General features: G+C 44.6%; 1 long non-coding RNA gene across 1 annotated transcript; it reads right to left on the minus strand.

The window, feature by feature from the left end:
* Window positions 1–18057: 18057 nt before the first annotated feature.
* LOC115096128 lies at window positions 18058–23033 on the minus strand. Its single transcript, XR_003857983.1, has 3 exons — window positions 22211–23033; window positions 21572–21767; window positions 18058–18371 (listed from the first exon to the last, which is right to left on the minus strand). It is a non-coding gene; the product is annotated as an uncharacterized LOC115096128 (long non-coding RNA).
* Window positions 23034–24218: the final 1185 nt, after the last annotated feature.

The following is a 24218-nucleotide window of genomic DNA, read 5'->3' on the forward strand; positions in this document are numbered from 1 at the left end:
CAGAGTGGCAGGAAGTTGATAGGGGCAAGACAGGCTGGCAGAGCGGAGGTAGTCTGGTCCCTGTGGTTTTGATAGGGGCAAGACAGGCTGGCAGACCTGAGGTAGTCAGGTCCCTGTGGTTTAGAAAGGGCTAGACAGGCTGGCCCCAGGGAGAGTTACCTTTCCTTTGCACAGGAAAGGGCTCCCTAGAATGGGTTTGCCCCTAGAGTGGGGTGTTTCCTATGGTGTCTAGTGAGCTCTCGCTGGTCTTTTAAAATCTGGTGGACATAGCAGATATACAAACGAAAATTTTGAAAGCCAAGGCGGAGGAGGTTTCCATGTGAACAGTGGTTCAACATGGGTCAGCGGATACTAAGAGATAGGCTGGCTACACCCGGGGAGAGTTCCCTTTCCTTTGCGCAGGAAAGGGCTCCCTGAAATGGGGTGGCCCCTAGAGTGGAGCACGAGCCTTCAACCATGGCGAGTCGACGTGGAGGAGGTTAAAATGTGAACAGCAGTTCTGGTTCAACATGGGTCAACTGGTACTAAGAGATAGGCTGGCTACACCCGGGGAGAGTTCCCTTTCCTTTGCGCAGGGCCAACCCTAGAATGGGTTGGCCCCTAGAGTGTGGTGTTCCGTTGGCGTCTAGTGAATACCCAGAAGCTATTAACTGTACTTATGCACTTCAGCTGATGAGAAAGGAACTTGAAGAGCTCTGAGAAATAAGAAAACTGCTACTCAAGTCCAAATCTACAATATCAACCTATGTTGACTTTGTACCCTACAGTGCCTCTGTAAACTATGGGAACACAGAGGATGAACTAGAGTACAGCTACCACCAGTTTTCTATAGCACTAGAAACATTAATGTTGGCACCTAAGAAAGATCTAGGGAAAATGTCCCGTATATTGAAGGTCATGAAAACTATTGAGCATATGAAATATCCAAGCTCCAAGCAGGACAGACAGGCACAGTGTTAGAGGTCAGGCCCTTGTAGGGACATGAGGTCTGGACAGACAGGCACAGCATTAGAGGTCAAGCCCTTGTAGGGACATAAGGCCTGGACAGTAGATGGACAGGCATAGCGTTAGAAGTCAAGCCCTTGTAGCAACATATGGCCTGGATGGACAGGCACAGCGTTTGAGGTCAGGCCCTTGTAGGGACGTAAAGCCTGGACAGTGGACGGACAGACACAGCGTTAGAGGTCAAGCCCTTGTAGGGACATAAGGCCTGGACAGGGGATGGACAAACACAGCATTTGAGGTCAAGCCCTTGTAGGGACATAAGGCCTGGACAGTGGATGGACAGGCACAGCATTTGAGATCAGGCCCTTGTAGGGATATAAGGCCTGGACGGACAGGCACAGCATTAGAGGTCAGGCCCTTGTAGGGATGTAAAGCCTGAACAGTGGACGGACAGGCACAGCATTTGAGATCAAGCCCTTGTAGGGACATAAGGCCTGGACAGTGGACGAACAGGCATGGTGGTGGAGGTAAAGCCCTTGTAGGGACATAAGAACCTGGCAAGTACCCAAAAACTAAGTCTATTCCATGTTACTGCTGCTACTGTTGCTAGCAGGTAATGGACTTCTCCTCCAAGAACTTATCCACTCCTTTTTTAAACACAGCTATACTAACTGCACTAACCACATCCTCTGGCAACAAATTCCAGAGTTCAATTGTGCGTTGAGTGAAAAAGAACTTTCTCCGATTAGTTTTAAATGTGCCACATGCTAACTTCATGGAGTGCCCCCTAGTCTTTCTATTATCTGAAACAGTAAATAACCGATTCACATCTACCCGTTCTAGATCTCTCATGATTTTAAACATGTCTATCATATCCCCCCTCAGCCGTCTCTTCTCCAGGCTGAAAAGTCCTAACCTCTTTAGTCTTTCCTCAATGGGGAGCTGTTCCATTCCCCTTATCATTTTGGTCGCCCTTCTCTGTACCTTCTCCATTGCAATTATATCTTTTTTTAGATGCGGCAACCAGAATTGTACACAGTAATCAAGATGCGGTCTCACCATGGAGCGATACAGAGGCATTATGACATTTTCTGTTTTATTCACCATTCCCTTTCTAATAATTCCCAACATTCTGTTTGCTTTTTTGACTGCTGCAGCACACTGAACCGATGATTTCAATGTGTTATCCACTATGACTCCTAGATCTCTTTCTTGGGTTGTAGCACCTAATATGGAACCTAACATTGTGTAACTATATCATGGGTTATTTTTCACACAAATTTCATCTGCCATTTCGTTGCCCAATTTTCCAGTCTCACAAGGACTTCCTGCAATTTATCACAATCTACTTGTGATTTAACTACTCTGAACAATTTTGTATAATCTGCAAATTTGATTACCTCACTCATCGTATTTCTTTCCAGATCATTTATAAATATTTTGAAAAGTAAGGGTCTCAATACAGATCCCTGAGGCACTCCACTGCTCACTCCCTTCCACTGCGAAAATTGTCCATTTAATCCTACTCTCTGTTTCCTGGCTTTTAGCCAGTTTGTAATCCACGAAAGGACATCGCCACCTATCCCATGACTTTTTACTTTTCCTAGAAGCCTCTCCTGAGGAACTTAGTCAAACGCCTTCTGAAAATCCAAGTACAATATCTACCGGTTCACCTTTATCCATTTGTTTATTAACTCCTTCAAAAACGTGAAGCAGATTTGTGAGGCAAGACTTGCCTTGGGTAAAGCCATGCTGACTTTGTTGCATTAAAACATGTCCTTCTATATGTTCTGTGATTTTCATGTTTAGAACACTTTCTACTATTTTTCCTGGCACTGAAGTCAGGCTAACTGGTCTGTTTTTTCCCGGATCGCCCCTGGAGCCCTTTTTAAATATTGGGGTTACATTAGCTATCCGCCATTCTTCAGGTACAATGGATGATTTTAATGATAGTTTACACATTTTTACTAATAGGTCTGAAATTTCATTTTTGAGTTCCTTCAGAACTCTGGGGTGTATACTGTTCAGTCCAGGTGATTTACTACTCTTCAGTTTGTCAATCAGGCCTACCACATCTTCTAGGTTCTCTGTGATTTGGTTCAGTCCATCTGAATCATTACCCATGAAAACCTTCTCCGGTATGGGTATCTCCCCAAAATCCTCTTCAGTAAACACCTAAGCAAAGAAATAATTTAATCTTTCTTACTCATTGCTGTTAGTGGAGTAGTTAGTGAAGTGTAATTCTTGATGAATGTTCTGTAGTAGTTGGTAAATCCCAAAAATCGTCTAAGAGCCTTTAGACCAGTGGGTTGTGTCCATTTTTGAATGCTCTCCAGCTTCTGTGGGTCCATCTGGAAACCTTTATTTGAAACAATGTACCCTAAGAAAGGCACTGATTCCTTGTGGAATTTGCATTTAGACAACTTGGCGTATAGGCAATTCTGTTTAAAAGTGTTTTTGTATTTCTTGTGTACCTGTACATATGTTCTAAAGTTGATATGCATTTTGCACTTTATGGTAATTATATTAAAATATGTATAAGATTATTTTGATATTGTTATTCCCTCTTATATTGCTTTGATTTATTTATTATATATTATAGAGATGATTCATCCAGGTTAAACTTAATATCTCTCACAATACTACCTGAACAATATATCTTTCCAACTAATGTTGTTGCCTTACTTAAACTTTTTACCAACATATAAGGCCTGGATTTATCAAAATGCGATAAGTATCGCATGCAATAGCAAAAGGGGTGTGTTTTAAGCTAATATACAGTTTATCGCAATTTGTGCTAATTACCTATGCGAAGAGCTAAGTTAGCGCAAATTGCGATAACCGCCATATCTGTTGTATTTCCTGCACTCAACCACTAGGGGACCACTGGAGAGAGAGAGAGAGAGAGCGCCTAGCCATAATGTCCTCTCCCTAGATAGGTATTTGTATCCCTATGGGTGGCCCACCTAGTAACACGAGATGAGGTTTAGGTATTAGTGTAGGGGGTTAGGGGCCACTTTGACATTCAACGTGAGACGTACAAACAGAACAGTGGTCTCTTGTGAAGATTTGATGACCTACGGAGTGAGGAAACTCACTCCAAGATGATATTTGTGCAAGGTTCTCTCAACCTAGCTTGATGGACTCTCTACCTGGTTAACAGGTAGAGAGTCCATCTCTCTCTCTCTCTCTCTCTCTCTCTCCACATCAACTAAACCAAGCCTTTCAGGAGACAAGGTGCAATGTGATAAAACCTTATCACCCTGTAATGCAAGCTATCGCACAACTTAACGCTACTGAAAATGGTGTATTTAAAATCAGCGTTAAGTCTGTGAGATAGCACTTAGCAAATTGGCAAACCCAGCCCACTCCCCGCCCCTAACTCCTCCTCTTTTTCAAATTTGCATCGCACCATACGATATGGTGCTATCGCATGTGTTAAAGACGTTTTCGCATGCGTTAAGGGCCTATCGCATGCGTTAGGGCTTTTCGCATGCGATAGGGTAGTTAATGATTAAATTAACTACCCTCCAACCTCCATTTTTTATTCGATCAAATCTTTTAAAATTTTAAGTTTGGCTCCAACATTAGACCATTACTTATAACTTGTGGCTTATTTTTCCTTTTTTTCCTTTTTTTTTTTTAATTTTTCCATGTGTGCACACCTCTTCATTTTTATCACCGTCAGTGTAGCATTTGTAATTATCAGGGACTTTCAAAGCGAAAGCAAAGTTAACATTTAAAAGCCAAAACAACATAAGCAATTGTTTAGGCTACACTGACGGTGATAAAAATGAAGAGGTGTGCACACGGGGGGAGGGAATTACAGAAAAATAAAAATTATTGAAAAAAATGTAAAAATGTAAAATAAAAATGTATAAGTCACACCTTGAATGCAAACTGTAACACTTAAGCCTCTCTCGGTTCTGTTCTCTAATGGTGCCACATATTATGAAAAATTCAAAAAGGATCAATATAGTGATTAGCTATTTGCATACTAAATGAGTTAGGACACAAAAACAAAAGTGCATTGAGCAAACTACTGCTTAAGCATTACAGTTTCATTTTTTCAATAATTTTTATTTTTCTGTAATTCCCTCCCCCCCCCCCCCTTCCCCCTTTTATCTTTCTGGAATCGATTCCCTTTTACTTTTACAGATATGTTTGTACTGCGGATGTGTGTTTGGAATTAATATATTTATTCAGTGTGCTTTGATTTAAGGTAATGTTTTTACCTTTCTTATTATATATATATGGGTCTCTTACTGTCCGATAACAATAGTTTCAGATGGTGCTCAATTGCTCCCCCCTTTTTTTGGTCTGTATGTCACAATTTTTATTGAGTTATTGATTTTTTTATTCAGTTTTTACTCTGAAAATTTTTTTTACACTTAGATATTAATCTGTGTATCATCTGTTATATATGTTACATTGATTTTTACGTTATATTGATTTTTATAATTTTATGTATGTTCTAATTATTTATGTATTTTTATGTGAGGTTCTTGACATTTTTTATATTAATGTTTTGTTTTTTAAATTGTTTTGTGTTTTATTAATTTACCTTTGATTGATTTTATTATTTTTATTGTATTTATGATTTATTGTATTCATATTTATGTTTATTCATAGCCCCTGAGGTAGCCACTGGAATGTGGCGAAACCCGGTGCGAGTCAGGCATTTTAACTAATTACATAAGTCTCCACTAAATAAAGATTTGGAAAAGACCCTTGGGCATCTAGTCTTTGTTGTTTCCCCATAGCCTCCACAGGGAAAGAGCTCACACTAAGGGCAAGATGTAGTAATATCCTTTTGCTTATATGTATTTATGTGCTTATAGAAAAAATTGTGAATGAGTCAGGGTCCTCCCTCTCAGCACAATTTTTTGTCGTGAGGAGGGGAAGATGTAACCAGAACCCTCCCAGTCCATCACTATATGCTTTAGTTCCATTTCACTTTTCTAACACATCTTGAGCTATCCATCCTCTCTTATCCTCCTCCCACCTAGGAGAGCCAGGATTGGTTGCTCATGCCCTTTATAACCAGCCATTTTGTAACTAAAGATGTGGCTAGAGTCAGTACAGAGCAGATACCAGAGAGACAGGTTGTAGGTTTTTATCTCTTCCTGGTGAGGTCTCCCTGCCTCATCAGTGTCCCTTTTTGGAGGGAAATTTGTTGTGCACAACCTGCCAGTGGATTCTAGGTATTTAGTTTCAGAAAGGATATCTTTTTGGCCTGAATCATTTTGGAAATTGCACTCTGACTGAAGACCAATGAGCTCATTCTCTCCCTGAATGAGGCAAGCACCTGTGACAGTCTTGACTGTGTGAGGTGTGTGAAGGCTGGAAGAACTCTACCACAGAAGGGACTGCATTTCACTTGGTTCCTTTGATGAAGGTCATCCGTGCTGGCGGGATTCAGAGTGCGGAGGCTGAAGACACGTGAGCCCATGCCCCCCATAAATGTGACAAGCACCTGTGACAGCAGAAGTCCAGTTTAGAAAGACTTTGTAGAATAAATCATTTCCCTTTTGTTGTGAGGACGTTTTTTGGTCACCCTCTTCACTGGCTGGGTCAGCAGGTTCCCACCCTAAGACTTTTCAACCTGAGAAGTTACCATTCAGAAGAACTAAAAGAGAGAAGTAAGATCAAGGAGACCTCATGCGGATCGCCAACAATATGGGACCAGGATACAGGGCTGGATGTTCAAGAAGATGCTGGACACTAAGGTAGGAGTTTTGCTATGCTACAAAGGGACCCCTGACCTAGGGATCCCAGGAAAGCTGCTGGGAGAGCTTTGAGTGCACAAGTTACACCACCATGGAAAGCTTGAAATAAAAGGACACCTACCCACAATGAAACATTACTTTTCAATATATTTATAAATGATCTGGAAAGAAATACGACGAGTGAGATAATCAAATTTGCAAATGACACAAAATTGTTCAGAGTAGTTAAATCACAAGCAGATTATGATAAATTGCAGGAAGACCTTGTGAGACTGGAAAATTGGGCATCCAAATGGCAGATGAAATGTAATGTGGATAAGTGCAAGGTGATGCATATAGGGAAAAATAACCCATGCTATAATTACACAATGTTGGGTTCCATATTAGGTGCTACAACCCAAGAAAAAGATCTAGGTGTCATAGTGGATAACACATTGAAATCGTCGGTTCAGTGTGCTGCGGCAATCAAAAAAGCAAACAGAATGTTGGGAATTATTAGAAAGGGAATGGTGAATAAAACAGAAAATGTCATAATGCCTCTGTATTGCTCCATGGTGAGACCGCACCTTGAATACTGTGTACAATTCTGGTCGCCGCATCTCAAAAAACATATAACCGCAATGGAGAAGGTACAGAGAAGGGCTACCAAAATGATAAGGGGAATGGAACAACTCCCCTATGAGGAAAGACTAAAGAGGTTAGGACTTTTCAGCTTGGAGAAGAGACGACTGAGGGGGGATATCATAGAGATGTTTAAAATCATGAGAGGTCTAGAACGGGTAGATGTGAATCGGTTATTTACTCTTTCGGATAGTAGAAAGACTAGGGGGCACTCCATGAAGTTAGCATGGGGCACATTTAAAACTAATCGGAGAAAGTTCTTTTTTACTCAACGCACAATTAAACTCTGGAATTTGTTGCCAGAGGATGTGGTTAGTGCAGTTAGTATAGCTGTGTTTAAAAAAGGATTGGATAAGTTCTTGGAGGAGAAGTCCATTACCTGCTATTAAGTTCACTAAGGGGCAGATTTTAAAAAGTTGCGCGAGCGCGTACTTTTGTTTGCGCAGCAGGCGCGAACAAAAGTACGCCTGATTTTATAAGATACGCGCGTAGCTGCGCGTAGCCGCGCGTATCTTATAAAATCTGGGGTCGGCGCGCGCAAGGCTGCACAAAATCGGCAGCCTGCGCATGCCGAGCCGCGCAGCCTGCCTCCGTTTCCTCCGAGGCCGCTCCGATTTCGGAGCGGCCTCGGAGGGAACTTTCCTTCGCCCTCCCCGCATCCCTTCCCCTACCTAACCCACCCCCCCGGCCCTACCTAACCCCCCCTTACCTTTGTCGGCAAAGTTACGCCTGCTTCCAGCAGGCGTAACTTTGCGCGCGTCGGCCGGCAGCCCCGCTCCGTCCTCCGGTCCCGGGAGCTGGTCCGGAGGCCTCGACCATGCCCCCGGGCCGGCACCACGCCCCCGAAACGCCGCGTCAGTAGGCCACGCCCCCGACACGCCCCGACACGCCCTCTTACAAAAGCCCCGGGACTTACGCGCGTCCCGAGGCTTAACGCGCGCCGGTGGCCTATGCAAAATAGGCGCGCCGGCGCGCGGGCCTTTGAAAATCCGCCCCTTAGAGAATAGCCACTGCCATTAGCAATGGTAACATGGAATAGACTTAGTTTTTGGGTACTTGCCAGGTTCTTATGGCCTGGATTGGCCACTGTTGGAAACAGGATGCTGGGCTTGATGGACCCTTGGTCTGACCCAGTATGGCATTTTCTTATGTTCTTATGTTCTTATTCTAACTGTACAAGAATCAGCTGTAACCGCACAAGTAATTAAAGATGGATTTTATTTTGCCTTAAACAAATCAGTAAATTATTATTTAACACCCAGTACCTGGTCCTGCCTGATTTGTTACAGCAGTTCCTTTCAGGACGTTGCCACAGCTACAACCACACACAGAGGATCACACACCATTGTCTGGGCCATAGACAAGAGTCTCCCCACATAGAATGAATTCCCCATAGGGATCAAGAGTCAAGCTGGGAAGGAGTCAGTTAGCCGGAGAAGCCCCAAAGTTTATAAATATTGTGTGCCCCTGGGATTAAATACCCCGGGTAAGGGTTAAACTGAGATAAGTCTCTGAAAGGACACAGCAGTTATGAATCCTTCTTATATAGATTTGCTGAATTAGTAGTAGCATTGGTAAAAAGCAATGACTTCTCTAAGCTTTGGCACAGAATGGAGTACCTCATCCCACAGGAGAGAGTTCCCACACACCTTGCAGCTTGCCCAAGCAGAGTAAAGATTAATCATTTGTTAGGAAACTCAGTATGAGTTGATGATATTTTTCTAAATAAACAGCAGATGGAGTAATTAGTCGGCTGAGAACCAGGGTTCAAATCCCACTGCTGCTCCTTGTGACCTTGGGCAAGTCACTTCATCCTCCATTGCCTCAGGTACAAACTTAGAGCCTCATTTACTAAGCATTTTTCCCATAGACACAGAATGGGGAAAAGTAACTCAGGCCCTCTGGGGACAGGGAAATGTGCCTACTGCTCCTGAATGTAACTCACCTTGCGCTACCAATGAAAAGGTGTGAGCTAAATACAAAAATAAATATAAATAACACATAAACCAAGTGTACACAGAGTCTAATGTAACTCTGACTCAGATGAGCTTCCAGGAGTCAAAGGGCTAACACCCAATTGGCGCTATGTCCCTGATAACACTGTGTCTTTCTCTTTTTTCCCCAGTCGGCGGGTTCTCCATAGGGTGGAGGGATAAATCTCCAAGGCCCTGGACTTTAACTGTATTCTCTTCCTTTGAGTGCTAGTAAACAAGCTGGACACTGTGATGATAATCCAACATATACCCAATTAAAGGTATCAGGCTATGTTTATCCACCTAACTGTAGGCCTGCTTTCAGGCAAGTCTAAAGCTAGCCAGCTCTCTAGCCAGATAACGCTGAATATCAACACTTTTCCTGCTAACTTGGCTGGATGTATGGCGCTGCTCCTAGGATGTCTCCAAGCTATCTGGCTAAGTTATAGCCAGATAACTGAGGCATTCAGCACATGGAAAATTTAAAATCCCAGCATTTGTCCTGCTAAGGGCCAAACTTAGCCAGACAAACATACTGAATCTAGACTTCAATGAGAACATGTACAGCTCTTTAAAGCAACCTTAGAAGAGGAAGGTTTTCAACAGAGGGATGGCCACAAAATCAGAATGGAGTTTCTTCCTCAGGCACTCTTAACAGATGCGTTGCCAAAGAATTTCCAAAAATAAAATTCAAGCATGAGTTTAATGCAGTTGAAACATTATGAATATGTCTGAATATCTCCAGCCATTCACTCTAAGTAATTTAACATAAGAACATAAGAAATTGCCATGCTGGGTCAGACCAAGGGTCCATCAAGCCCAGCATCCTGTTTCCAACAGAGGCCAAAACCAGGCCACAAGAACCTGGCAATTACCCAAACACTAAGAAGATCGAATGGGACCAACGGAATTAGATTTCATACCTTCTGACCAGAAAATATTCTTTCAGTTTACCAAAGTAACCCAAGACCCTATGAAATGGCTGCAGATTTTCTCAGCAAGGATTCTTATACCCTGAGAGCTGCAAGTCAGGAGTTACTTACCTGATGACAGTAGTAGAAACACAGTAATGCGCGTCATCGTAAAGAAACCCGAGAAGCTTTCTGAAGGCATGACAGGAACACGAACAGTCACTGACTCCCTGCTCTCAGCTCTTCATTTATCCAAGCATAAGAACTCCCAAAAGGGGAGAATCAGGAATCGATGCACCCGCTGAGCTCCTATCATCAAAGAACAAATCTTGCAAATAAGCAATTTGTTTTTCTGTGTTGGCAAGCACTCCATGGAACCACACCAATGGGATTAGATTGCTAAAGGATGTCTTCAATAAAAAAAGGGAAAAACCACCCGGAGAAAAAACAGCAAGATAATAATTATGATTTTATAGCAACCCTGGAGAAGAACAGAAATCACCTCTAAGAAGGTAAGACCCAGTGCCATGGGGGATTCTGGGCATTAAGGTGTGACTGCACTTTATTTATTTAGGTATTTTTTATATACCAAACATATCGTATACACTTCACGTCGGTTTACATAAAAGTTGGACAAGCCATTAATACTTTGTCCCAAAAACTCATAATAAAATAAAATTAGCTGAGAAAGAGAAAACTGGACATGACTTATATTACCCACCAAATAATATTTATTATGATACTATGTTACAGTAATTTGATGGCACCTGTTTAATTGTTAGAATTCTAGACACTTTATACAACATATAGTTATGTGCCTTATTGTGAACCGTTGTGATGGCACCTGCTTAACGACTGTATAGAAAATTTTTAAATAAAAAATAAAATAAAAATAAAATGGAACATAAATGAATTAAAACCCCGTAAGGGTCTATAGATTTATATCTCCTGATAACATACTTAACTATAAATTGCAAAATAATAAAATACAATTTAAAATTTAATAAAACCATACATGATGGTACTATCATATAAAACTAAAAAAAATTAAAACATATTAAGTATTTTTAACTAGAGCTAAGAATTCCTAAGGGGAGTCCCTGAATGTGTTAATCTGTTTTAATGAAAACCTGCTCAAACAACCATGTTTTAACCTGTTTCTTAAATGTCTGTATGCTAGCCTCTAATCGTATATTGGGTGGTAGAGAATTCCAGAGTTTTGGCCCGGCCAACGAAAGTGCCTTTTCTCTGACTATGTTTAGGTGTGCTAATTTCGGTGATGGAACTGTGAGTAATATCTTGCCCGAAGATCTCAGATTACGAGCGGGGGTGTGAATATGGAGAGATGCATTCAACCATTCTGTGTTGTCACCATAAATGGTTTTATGAATAAGAGTCAGACATTTATACTGGATTCTTGCTTGTATAGGGAGCCAATGTAAATCCTTCAAAATGGGAGTAATATGATCAAACGTCTTGACATTTGTCAACAGGCACGCGGCCGCATTCTGCAGCAACTGTAGAGGGCGAATAGATGATGCCGGAAGGCCCAAAAGAAGGGCATTGCAGTAATCCAACTTAGTCAAAAGCAAGGCTTGGAGAACTGTACGAAAATCGTTATGATGTAATAAAGGTTTCAGTTTCTTTAAAATCTGCAATTTATAAAAGCCATCTTTTACTATGGATTTTATATAGGCCTTTAAATTAAATTCGCTATCGAATATAACACCAAGATCCCTAGCTTACTGCTTGATGTTGCGCTCTTCTCACTGGCCTACCCAGCTCATCCATCAAACCACTTCAGATGATACAAAATGCTGCGGCCAGAATTTTAACCAACACCAACCGAAGAGAACATATTACTCCCACTCTCCGAAACCTACACTGGTTACCAGTCTACCACAGAGTCCTTCACAAATCTCTCACCCTGATACATAAGTCCATCCATAACCATCTTCATCTTGACCTTGAATTCCCTCTCAAACTCCATACTTCCAACAGACCAATTAGAGAAATCCACAAAGGAGCGCTACAATCCCCTCCAACCAAAGCTATTCGCCTCGTCTCGACCAGGGTCCGAGCTTTTTCTTTAGCAGGTCCAAAAATCTGGAATAGCCTCCCCGCAGACCTCAGGCTGGAACCATGCCTACTAACATTCAAGAAAAAACTTAAGACTTGGCTGTTCCGACAAGCCTTCTCGGATCCTTCAGACTCACAATAGACAAACAACCTATTCACGAGCCACGGAACCATGCTACTATTTGAGTTGCCTATTATCCTAATACCTCAGATAATAATCTTTCCTGTTTAATCCGAATTCATTACAACTTTTGTGTTTAAGTTATTGCCCTTCTCGGGCCTTTTATTCTACTTACTTCCAAGCTGTAAAGCCTCCAAGTTTATAGTCCTTGTTTAATGTAACTTTATTGCTCTCCTTCTGATTATAATTTACTGTTCCATTTTTTGTTACAAGTTCTCTATCCCCCGTTCGATGTAAACCGATCTGATATGGTATTTAACCATGAAGTTCGGTATAGAAAAATGCTAAATAAATAAATAAATAAATGTTAGTAGAGGGCAGGCTTGAAATGATGTCTAATGCAATTTTTTCAGTCATTTTATTGCAGATGTAAAGGATCTCGGTTTTTGAGTCATTTAGGGATAGTGACATGTAAGTAAGAAGTTGTTTAATAGAATTGGAATAGATTTCCCAGAGTTTCAGTGTGTTATGTAGCAAATCTTTGATTGGTAGGAGAATCTGAACATCATCGGCGAATATAACTGAGTATCGTGTGCAGCCCTGGTCGAGAGTAGAACCAGAGGAGAGTGATAAAAATGATAAAGGGGATGGAACGACTCCCCATGATGAGAGGCTACACAAGTTAGGACTCTTCAGCTTGGAAAAGAGAAGGCCAAGAGGGAATATGATAGAAGTTTATAAAGTCATGAGTGAGATGGAACAGGTAAATAAAGGACAGTTATTTACCCTTTCAAATAATACTAAAACAAAGGGACGCTCCAATGAAACTAGCAACCAGCAGATTTAAAACAGATTGTAGAAAGCACTTTTTCACTCAGCACACTATCAAGCTGTGGCATCTGTTGCCAGAGGACGTGATCAAGGCGATGAGTATAGCGGGGTTCAAAAGAGTTTTGGACAGGTTCCTGGAGGAAATGTCCATAACACATTATTAGCCAGGTGGACTAAAGAAAGCTATTGCTATCCCTAGGAGTGAGTAAGAAGAATCAGAACTATTTAATAATATTCCACTTTTTGGTACTATATGTTGTGAGTGGGGCGCTACGGCGAGCCCCGCTCGGGGTGTTTAGTGTGCCCTTGGGCCTCAGCCCGACCCCAGACACGTCCAGGACCGACCTGAGGGTTGACGGCGTATTCCAGCATGGCTAAAAGTCTAACCCTCCACCAGGCCTGCAAGCTCCCATGGCGAACAACAGAGGATGTTGGAAGTTGAATGGTCTCTGACCATTCCGAGCCCTTTCGGATCTGCTGCGTGGAACAGCATGGAGCAGCAGGCATTGCCTGTGGTGAGGGCAGACGGAGGCATTGACACGTAGACAGGACTATGATTGATGCGACGGCATCACGGACGAGACTTGGGTTGATGCAACGGCATCAGAGACGCGACTTGGGTTGATGCAACGGGATCACAGACGACACTTAGGTTGATGCAACGGAACCACAGACGAGACTTGGGTTGATGCAACGGCATCACAGACTAAGACACTTGGGTTGATGCAACGGCATCACAGATGACACTTAGGTTGATGCAACGGCATCACAGAGACTTGGGTAGATGCAACGGCATCACAGACGAAGACACTTGGGTTAATGCAACGGCATCACGGACGACACTAGGAGCTTGATAACAGCTGGGAGGAAGGGCATATGCACTGTCTCTCAGGGCGCCCTACTCAGCCCACCCGCGGGACTGAGTCGTGGACCACCCTGTCCCACTGCACACCCTACACAGCCCTAGTAGGCTGGTCACGGACCACGAGAAGAGTGGGACAAGCACAGGGAAGATCCAGGCGAGGAGGAACTCCGATGACGGAGCCGATGTCATCCGAAGCTCCACCTATGGCTGGCGGGAACAGAAGCTCAGGAGCACAGGGACAAATCCCTCCTGCAGGTCATTCCATTCTCGGGCATGACATCATCCGAGAACCTCAGCCCTACAGGATCAGACGAAGACGCAGGAAGAACATCCGGACAGGCAGGCACATCAGGACGTGGAAGATCATGACGGGACATCAGGACATGGAAGATCATGATGGAACATCAGGACATGGACAGGGACCTCAGGCAAGATATCAAGACATAAAGACATGGTATGAAGGCAAACGAGACGAGACGAGGAGCTCCACAAAGAACAGGAGACCTTAAGGCTCTGGCAGGCAGAAGCCTCCAGAGAGATGTCACTCCGATGCAAGGCAAAGACGTACTGTGAAGACAGCCCTTAAATAGGGCTAGGCAGGAAATCAGTCCATAGGTGGGGTCAGCCACACTTCCTGTGACTGGCCCCTTAAATCCAGCAGAGAGACACGTGCCGGTGCCTAAGAAGCAAGCAGAAAGCTGTGCAGGACTACGGACAGCGGCCTGCATCGAAGCGCAGCGTGAGAGGCGCAGGGCTGGGCCTGAGGAGCAGGCCCCGACAATGGCGGCCGCTCCGGCCGCTGCAGGAGGCCCCGGGAGCGGCTCCAGCCATCACTCGAGCCCAGGGATGCGGCCCTCGCACCATGAAGGCAAGATGACGTCAGCGGCGGCTCCGTGCCACATGGGAGGATGCTGAGAGACCGCGGGTCCGGCCGCGGAGAAGAGGGCGTGTCAAGGCGGCCTCCAGGCCACAAGGAAGAACACAGTCCACGGCTCCGACCACGTGGCAGGCCCGACGGGGCATCGGGTAGCAGCGTCCATGAGGTGAGTGAAGCCTGTTCGCAGGGAAGGCCCGCGGGCAGAGGGTTCACAATACTATAGGTATTTCCCCATCCCCAGAGGGCTCACAATCTTTGTACTGGAGACAGTGGAGGGTAAAGTGACTTGCCCAAGGTCACAAGGTGCAGCAGTAGTAGGATTTGAATGCTGGCCTCCCTGGTCTGTAGTCCATTGCCCAAACTAGTAGGCTACTTTTCCACTCCAGATCTACTTTATGGGATCTGCCAGGCACTTGTGACCCAGACTGACTGCGGTCTGACCCAGCATGGCATTTATTTATTGATTGATTATATTATATAAATACATAAGAACTATCATACTGGGTTAGACCAAGGATCCATCAAGCCCAGTATCCTGTTTCCAACAGTGGTCAATCCAGGTCACAAGTACCTGGCAGGATCCCAAGGGGTAGATACATTCCAAGCTGCTTATCCCAAGAATAAGCAGTGGATTTCTTCAATTCCACCTTAATAATGGTTAATAGGGATGTGAATCGTTTTTTGACGATTTAAAATATCGTCCGATATATTTTAAATCATCAAAAATCGTTAGAGGCGATATATAATAGGAATTCCCCCGATTTATCGTCAAAAATTGTAAATCGGGGGAAGGGGGAGGGGAAGGGGGAGGGCAGGAAAACCGGCACACTAAAACAACCCTAAAACCCATCCCGACCCTTTAAAATAAATCCCCCACCCTCCCGAACCCCCCCCCCAAAATGTCTTAAATTACCTGGGGTCCAGTGGGGGGGGGTCCCAGTGTGATGTTCCACTCTCGGGCCACGGGTGCGTTGAATGCTGGCCTCCCTGGTCTGTAGTCCATTGAGAGAAAGAACTTTAAACTTTGACCAAGGAGGTGAAAAAAGACTGCTTCTCGACCCGGGGGTAAAGATCCCTAGAACCTAGCCCCGACGGTGTATCGGAAGCCTCGCCCTCCCATGTGCGTCAGCCTGGTGAGAAATTCTTAAAACCGGACTCCTACCGTGACTACTTGAGAGAAAGAACTTTAAACTTTGACCAAGGAGGTGAAAAAAGACTGCTTCTCGACCCGGGGGTAAGGATCCCTAGAACCTAGCCCCGATGGCGTATCGGTAGCCACGCCCTCCCGTGTTGACGTTTTTCTTTGAGGGTTTATTTTGAGGTCTCTCTGCGGCGCATCGCGTCCGCCGGCGCAGCGCCTAAGCCGCGCGCGCCCAAGGGGCGCACGCGACTTAGTTTGCGACTTTGTTTAGTGATTTTGTGGGACTTTGGATTTTTGAATGTTTCATGGTTTGTTCATCTCTCAAACAGGGATTTATTAGAGTTAACTTTCTTTCTCCCCACAAGAAAAGTCTATGAGAATTCGACAGGAGAAATTGGTAAGACAATATAGATAAATAAAGGGTCGGGGTGGGTTTTAGGGTTGTTTTAGTGTGCCGGTTTTCCCGCCCTCCCCCGATTTACGATTTACACGATATTTAAAAAAACAAAACCGCGACGATCCGATTCCCTCCCCCCCCAGCCAAAATCGATCGTTAAGACGATCGATCACACGATTCACATCTCTAATGGTTAATGGACTTTTCCTCCAGGAACTTGTCCAAACCTTTTTTAAATGCAGCTTCACTAATAGCTTTCATCATGTCCTCTGGCAATGAATTCCAGAGTTAAATTATGTGTTCTTACCAGCTTTAACCCTATGTCTCTCACACAGTCCCCATAGTGCAATTCTGTTCCCCCTCCTCCTGGGCCTGACCAGCAGGAGGACAACAGTACTTCACACTACATCTCGTGCCTCCACCATCCAGTGGCTCCAGAAATTTTTGCTAGTAGGACATTGAAGGCACAGTGAATTTCAGGGTAGATTAGCACTTAGTGCTTTTCTCTCCAACAAATAAAAATGGTCCAGCTAGACGGGGGAACAGCTTGGGGGCAAGCTCTTTCTGGCTATCCCTTCCTCTCCCCCTGCCCCTTCTCTGGAGCCACCCCTCAGCATGAAGCATTGCTGCACTCCTGAAGGCCACACGGAGGGGGAGGAAAGGATTTTGCAGGCGGGGTGAGTGGGTAAGAAAGGTTTGCATGAGGTGGAGCTTAGTACAGAAGATGGGTACTAAGAAAGAGGATTTCAAGGGTGCATGGTGCAGGGAAGAAGGGAGAGGGTCATATGAGATAGGGAGGATCATTCCCCAAAATAACAATTCTCCCTCATTCCCCCACCCCTCGCAAAGCCTTCGTGCAGCTGGCCTTGCAGAAGGTGGGAGTCAAACATTTTGAACTTTATGGCAAGAATGGTCTCTGCACCACCAACAAGCCAGACAAAGTCCTGCTAAGAGAAAGCATCCAGGCATGAGGGCAAAGGGAGATTGCCAGATGGCCCATTGACTGGTGAAGGAGGCACTGCAAGAGCCTCAGAGGAGTGTGACGCAGTGCACGCCCATAACAAAATGAATGTGACGTCGATAAAATCATAAGAGCCTGGACTAAGGTGAGCAGCAGCAGAAGTGCAGCCTTCCAGGGCAGGCCCTGGAGCTCACAGCTGAGAGGAGCACGAGAAGGAAGAAGACGGGAGGTTCAGGAAGAGGATTGTATAACAGTGGAAAATATCTTTCCTGAGGCTTAGTCTCGCAAACCTTTTCCGGGCAGCTCTGGCTGACCCCCTTCAGATGATTCATGCAGCGGAATCACAAAAACAAACGAACCCCCCCCCCCCCCCACACACACACACACAAAACACCTCTAAAGCCTGTACAAGTCTTTCCTACCTCAGACAATCTGAAGTGAGGGATTAAGAGCAAGAATGGCATAAATGAAATCTATTTAATTAAATGTCATTCAGAAGGCATCGAACAAGAAGTGAATGTACCCAGTGCCCTCCTGCATTGTCACTTCCCTTGCATGACAATATTGAAAGAAAGACCGATTACAAAATGTAGGGTTTTAAACTTTGACAGGTTTTCAAAATATGATTCTTGTTCAAAGATTGCAGTAGGGAGCACATTTTCAGGCAGTGCTAGAAAGAGTGGCCGCAAGCAAGTGATGGCAGGGCTGACCCTGAGTTTTGACAGGGGGGGTGCTCTGCTTTTCCCTTCCGCACTGTCTCTCATTCCTTCTAGGAGGGGGGGATTTCAGGGCTGTGAGGCTCTTACTGGTGCTGTCCTGATCTCTTGCAGAATCTTCTTTATTGCCTTCAGGAAACTGACGAGGGATGGGTTTGGTAGGGCGAGGGGCGCTATAATTCATCTGAAAGCATTCCCTCCTCACTGCAAAAAAAAATAAAAAAAACATTTGAACGGCAGCCGCTTCTCTTACTGTATTATCTCCACCAGCCAGTAATAATCAACACTTCCCTTCCATTTCTAACTCACGCCCGCTCCGTCCACATGCAGCCTCCATTTCCTGATTTCTCATCAGCTTCATGCCTGATATAAAATGGTGGGACGTGAAGGGGTGAAAAATAGGGGAGGTTATGACTGGGAAAGCAGAAGAAAGAGAAAGATTGAGAGAGACAGAGAGAGAGCTTGTCCAGCGTGTGCTTATTTGAATTCAATCTTGTAGCCCCAGCCGAGCTGAGAGATGCACGGCCTGCATTCTGAGCACCTGATCCGAGCCCTTCTAGGTGAGAAGAGGGGATGGGGCCCCATGCGGAGAGGCAACGGCTGCCCTTTCTATACATTTTGCTTTTTTTTTTTTTTTTAAAGCGAGACTTGGTATTTTGGGGCTCATAAACGTGTGATTGGCACACCTGTGCTTCCTTTCACACCAGATTCAGATTCTTTCCTTCTTTGGCTCACACTGGCAGTCTTAAAAAAATTGCATGGAACAGTCACACATTCAAACCACTTTTCTGCATTGCAATAGTGTCCTCTTCTTGGCACTAATATCTTAAAATAGAAAATGTAATGCGCTCCCCCCGGGCACATTACAATTAAACCCTGGTAATGCCTCGTTTCAGCCAGTATGGAAAGAGTTGGTAAAACGGGGGCAGGAACAGAAGCAGCTCTGGGTTTCAAGACTGCAGGGGGTTTGGAGTTTAGTCTCAGTTGGATTTATGGCCTACGCTTGGACTCAAGGAGCTCCTGCCTGTGGCTCCTGAGCTAGGTTGAGGAAGCTGCCTTGCGGTCCTTCGGGGGGGGGGGGGGGGGGTTTGTGGTAAAAAGCCTGTGAGACCCCTGGGTGTTGCCCGGGTATTAGGGTACAGGGAACTCTCTCCCTGGGGGGAGGCTCAGGACAGGGAAGACTTGCTCCTCTGACACCCCCGTGAGGTGGTGGCCTGCTGCAGAGACCTTCTGGTGACTTTTTGGGGAAATACTTTCGGTTAAAGATTTGGAAGGAAGTGTTTTGCTGCCCCTCTTCCTGCCCTGGAAGAAGAAACACGGGGGATCCCCTTCCACCTTGGGACTTGTGAGAGAGAGGGAAGGACACTGGAGAGGAGAACTGTGACTAAGAACATTTTTAGACCTTCTGAGGACACCCAGCCGCAGTCTCCAGCCCCTGGGGAGAGAGAATTTTAACTCTCTGTGCAAAGGGTGTAACTATTTTCTACCAGGAGGGGTTTTCCTGTCCCAACAAAGGATATCCTGGCCACTTGGGGACCTCACTTAGCCAAGCCCTGGAGGGCGTGTGTTTCCCATGTCCTGATATGTGAAACCCATGCACACAGATAGAGACCAAAAGAAAGAAAAGATCATCGCGCTACTGGGAACTGTATCCATTGTGCCATTTACCCATCTGATTGCCCCATTAGTAAAGATGTTCATTTTGGAGACAAAACCAAAGCCTCTGATGTTTTAGTTGCACTTACTCACCCAGGGAAAAGAACACCCTAGCATCTTTGTCACTCTGGGTTCTGAAAGAGACTTTCATCCCCACCACCCCCAGCAAAGGACTCAGCCCTGGGGAAAGAGACTGGTGTGAACTCGCCTGAGGGATCCAGCCCCGCCCCCCAAGAGAGACTACAAATTCTTTTATGCCCCCATCGCCTGCAGCCAGCACCCTGGGATGGGGGTTACAAAAGTACAGTGGACAATCTACAGAAAGATATCAGAGACGCACATTACCCAAAAAAGACAGAACATGAAAGGCTTTCCACAAAAGAATGAGCAGGAAAGCTGCATATCATCCTGGGGAAAAGAGGAGAAACAGCAGGATAATATGAATCAACACCAGAATCCTGGAGTTTCCCTGGTTACTGTCCGGACTTTGTGGACTGAATTTTCAAAAGTGTGCATGAAACGTGGTTTTATACGCATGCGGAGGCCTTTTGAAAATTACCCCCGGGTTGAATATGTAAAAGTTTGTGCAGAAGCAATTTTACAAGTACTTGAAAGAGGTGCTCCCGGGGGAGGTGCCAGAGCAGGGAAATAATTTAATCTAAAATTAAATGTACGTGTGAAGATTTACACGTGCTCCCATGCAGGCCTAAATGTGCACGCGTTTGCCCTGTGCAAGGGGTCAGATGTGGATTTCAGCCCTAAAGTGCTATGCTATAAAATTGGGCTCCCCAAATTTATTTTATTATTCTTAATGTAGCCGCTTCTTCAAGAGATCAGACCGAAACGTGCAGGGCTCACACTCAGTCCGAATGGGGGGAGGCTGGTCCCACAGGGCCTGAGGCTGCAGCAGGGGAGGGGAAACTCTCTAGCTCTCTGGATTGCTGCAAGGTTTCTGTATCAATAACCACACTAGACATTCAGTGGGTGGGGGAGTCCAAAAAACAAATTGTCAATGGATATCACTTGGCACCAGTATGTCCAGTCTCTATCCCAGTCACACTCCTGTTTCTTTGGGTGAGTGCCCCTCTGAGTGGATGGTACTAAGAGAACCTCTGCTCCCAAGGTTTGGAAGACAGCAGGGCTATTGGGGGGGTCCCATTCCTAAGATACCTGAGGTCATAGATCCTCTCCCAGAGTCCCACCCCACCATCAGGTCGCTCTGCTCCTGCGTAGATACTCGAATGGGAACCTCCAACTGAACTCCTTTTCCACTCCCCACTCTTCTCTGGGTTGTCGATGATGGATCTCTCGGTTTGAAAGCCCCAACAAGCAGCAAACCAATAAAATCCACAATCCCCTCTCCTGGGGAGGAAGGGCAGCCAAACATCCTCCCAAACAGAAACTCAAACATCTACTCAGACACCAGCAGCACTTCTCTTCTGGCCAGTCACTGCTGTCCTCCTCCAGCAAGAAGGAACAATCCTCCTGAAGCCAGGCACAAAGATTCTCCACAATCCAAAAATAATTAAAAACAACTCACTCAAAAGTGAGACAATCTCTGCCAGACCAGCTGGGTACTGATCCTCTAAGGAATCTGACTGTGGGGCCTAGAATGGGAAACTCCAGAAAATGAACACTGAAAACCCAACTCAAAACTGCCACTTTGCTCTCTAGACCCTGGGTAAGAAAACCCTGATACTGTCCCCAAAAGCTCGCATCTCAGACTCTGTTTACACTGTTCTTACTACCTCAGCAAACCATCTGAGAGCCAGGATCTCTTGTGCGGAGAGGCTCAGCTTCAAGGCTCTTTTACATTCGTCTCACTCCAGTCTTTCTTCACACCCTGTAAACAGCAGTGATGAGCCCTTCACTTAGCAGCAGCAGCAGCAGCAGCAATAACCAGGCTGGAAACTGTGTGAGTTCCAACTCCATTTTACTGATAGGCTGCAAAAGTGAATTGATGATTTCTTTACAAACTCAAAAATGAAAACATTTCAATTGATTATCACAAGTTGAGTTGCACTAAATTTGTGACCTTACTTTCTTCAAAAAGCAGTTCTCAGTCAATTCCTTTAGTGATATGACTCTTTACTTCTCCTTACTTTGAAATCCACTTTGTACTTCAGTCTCCCATCTTCCCATTTATCCCAATGCAATATCAACAGCAACAGTTTCAGTTCTTATACTTTTCCCAATCCCCTCTTCTCCCAGGAACTGCTGTCCCAGTCTCTCTGGTCTCAATTACTCCTCAAATCCTCCCAGGGGAATGGAAAGGAAGAAGTTGACCCCAATTTTCCTCTGGAAATCACAATAAAGTCTCATTTCTCATACATATTCCAAGATCCTTATTGATCTTTACTCCCCTCTTTGAGGCATCTGTCGGGTACCTTTTCACACCACTCTTCCCTGAATTCTTCTGTTCCCTGGAAATTGATGCAAGTTCATTCTTCCTTGACCTCTTCTCCTTCAGTCTTGCCAAAGGGAACACAAAAGTAACACAAAAGAGACAATGTTTTACAAAAAAAAAGAATCCAACAAGAAGCAAAAAAAGGGAGGAAAAAAAATGTCCTCCTCTGGCAACTAAAACAGTTACAAAAGCGTGGAGAAAATTACAAGGCTAACACTCTCTGTCTCCAAGTCTTCATGCAGAAAGACTCCAGAGGCCTAACCCAAAAAAATAATAAAATGTTCTAACTGAAAATCCAACATAACTGTCAGCACTCTAATATGGAGGCAGGGGTTTATTAATATGAAGGCTCTGAGCGCACATAAGGGGGCAAAACCTAGGCCTCTGCTTGACTACTCTCTCTGTACCTCCCCAGAATTTTGGTTCAGGCCTTCTGGTAAGGAAACCAGGAATGGGATATCAGAAATAGGTCAGCTATTTGGGGCTCTGACAAGTACTTGGGACCTGGACTGGGCATGGTCGGAGACAGAATGCCGGCGTTGATGGACCTTGGTCTGACCCAGCATGGCACTTTCTATGTGCCCGAAAGGCGGAATATAAATCAAATAAATAAATACAAATAAATAAGTTGTGGAAAACCTGAGGAAGAATCTAGTGAAGCATGAGGACTAGTCTAGAGTCTGGCAGCTAGGGTTTAATGCTAAAAAATGCAGAATCATGTATTTGAGTTGCAAAAACCCTAGATAGCAGTACAGTATAGGGGAAGTAAAATACTTCTGTGAACAAAAGAAGAGCAGGATCTGAAAGAGATGGTATCTGATGATCTTAAGGCGGCCAGACCTATAGACAAGCCAATGGCAAAATCCAGAAAGATGCTTGGCTGAATGGTCAGGAGAAAAAGGGAGGTGATATTGCCCCTATATAGATTCCTGGTGAGACCTATACAGGGACCTATACACTGTACAATTCTGTGCACTTCAAAAGGATATAAACAGGATGGAGTCGGTCCAGAGGGGGGCTACTCAAATGTTCAGCGGTCTTTGTTCTAAAGCATATGGGGATAGACTTAAAGATCTAAACGTGGACACCCTAGAGGAAAGGCAAGATAGGGGAGATATTTATTTATTTATTTAAAATTTTTATATACCGGCATTCGTGTTGCAAACACATCATGCCGGTTTACATATAACAGGAGTGTACAAAGAACAGTTGAATAACCTATTAGTGTGGAAGGAAGCAGTTACAAATAACAAGGTAATAGAACTGGGAGAAGAGAAGAGAAGGGAGAGGATAACATTAGATAGAGGTATTTACATTAGTAATAACATTTTTACATGTGGAAGTGGTAGATCTGGTTGAATAGAATTAATCGGTGTCCGGGAAGGCTTTTTTAAACAGCCAGGTCTTAAGTCTCTTCCTGAAGGTTGGGAGGCTGGGCTCCTGTCTAAGGTCCGGTGGGATGGAGTTCCACAGAAGGGGGCCAGCTGTTGAAAAGGCCCGATCTCTCAAGGTAATGTGTCTGGTAGTCTTGGCTGGGGGCACTTGAAGAGATCCTCTGAGTGCGTCTCTTGTTGGTCTGGAGGAGTTATAAATTTGGAATGGGATCTGTAAGTCGAGTGGGGAGTGTTGATGGATGGTTTTGTATATTATGGAAAGAGATTTGTAGAGGATTCTAAAGTGAACAGGTAACCAGTGGAGATCTTTTAGGATTGGAGATATATGGTCCCTCCTCCTGGAATTTGTCAGTAATCTTGATATAATAGAGTAATAGTAATAGTAAGATATAATAGAGACATTAAATACCTGCAAGGTATCAATGCACAGGATGCAGGTCTCTTTCAGTGGAAAGGAGACTCTGGAATGAGGGTGAATGTGGGTAGATTCAGAAGTAATCTAAGGAAATATTTCTTTACAGAGAGGGTGGTGGATGCATGGAACAGCTTCCCAGTGGAGGTGGTGGAGAGAAGGTCAGTATCTGAGTTTAAGAA

The sequence above is a fragment of the Rhinatrema bivittatum genome, chromosome 7 (assembly GCF_901001135.1).
Source record: "Rhinatrema bivittatum chromosome 7, aRhiBiv1.1, whole genome shotgun sequence".
Classification (NCBI taxonomy): Eukaryota; Metazoa; Chordata; class Amphibia; order Gymnophiona; family Rhinatrematidae; genus Rhinatrema; species Rhinatrema bivittatum.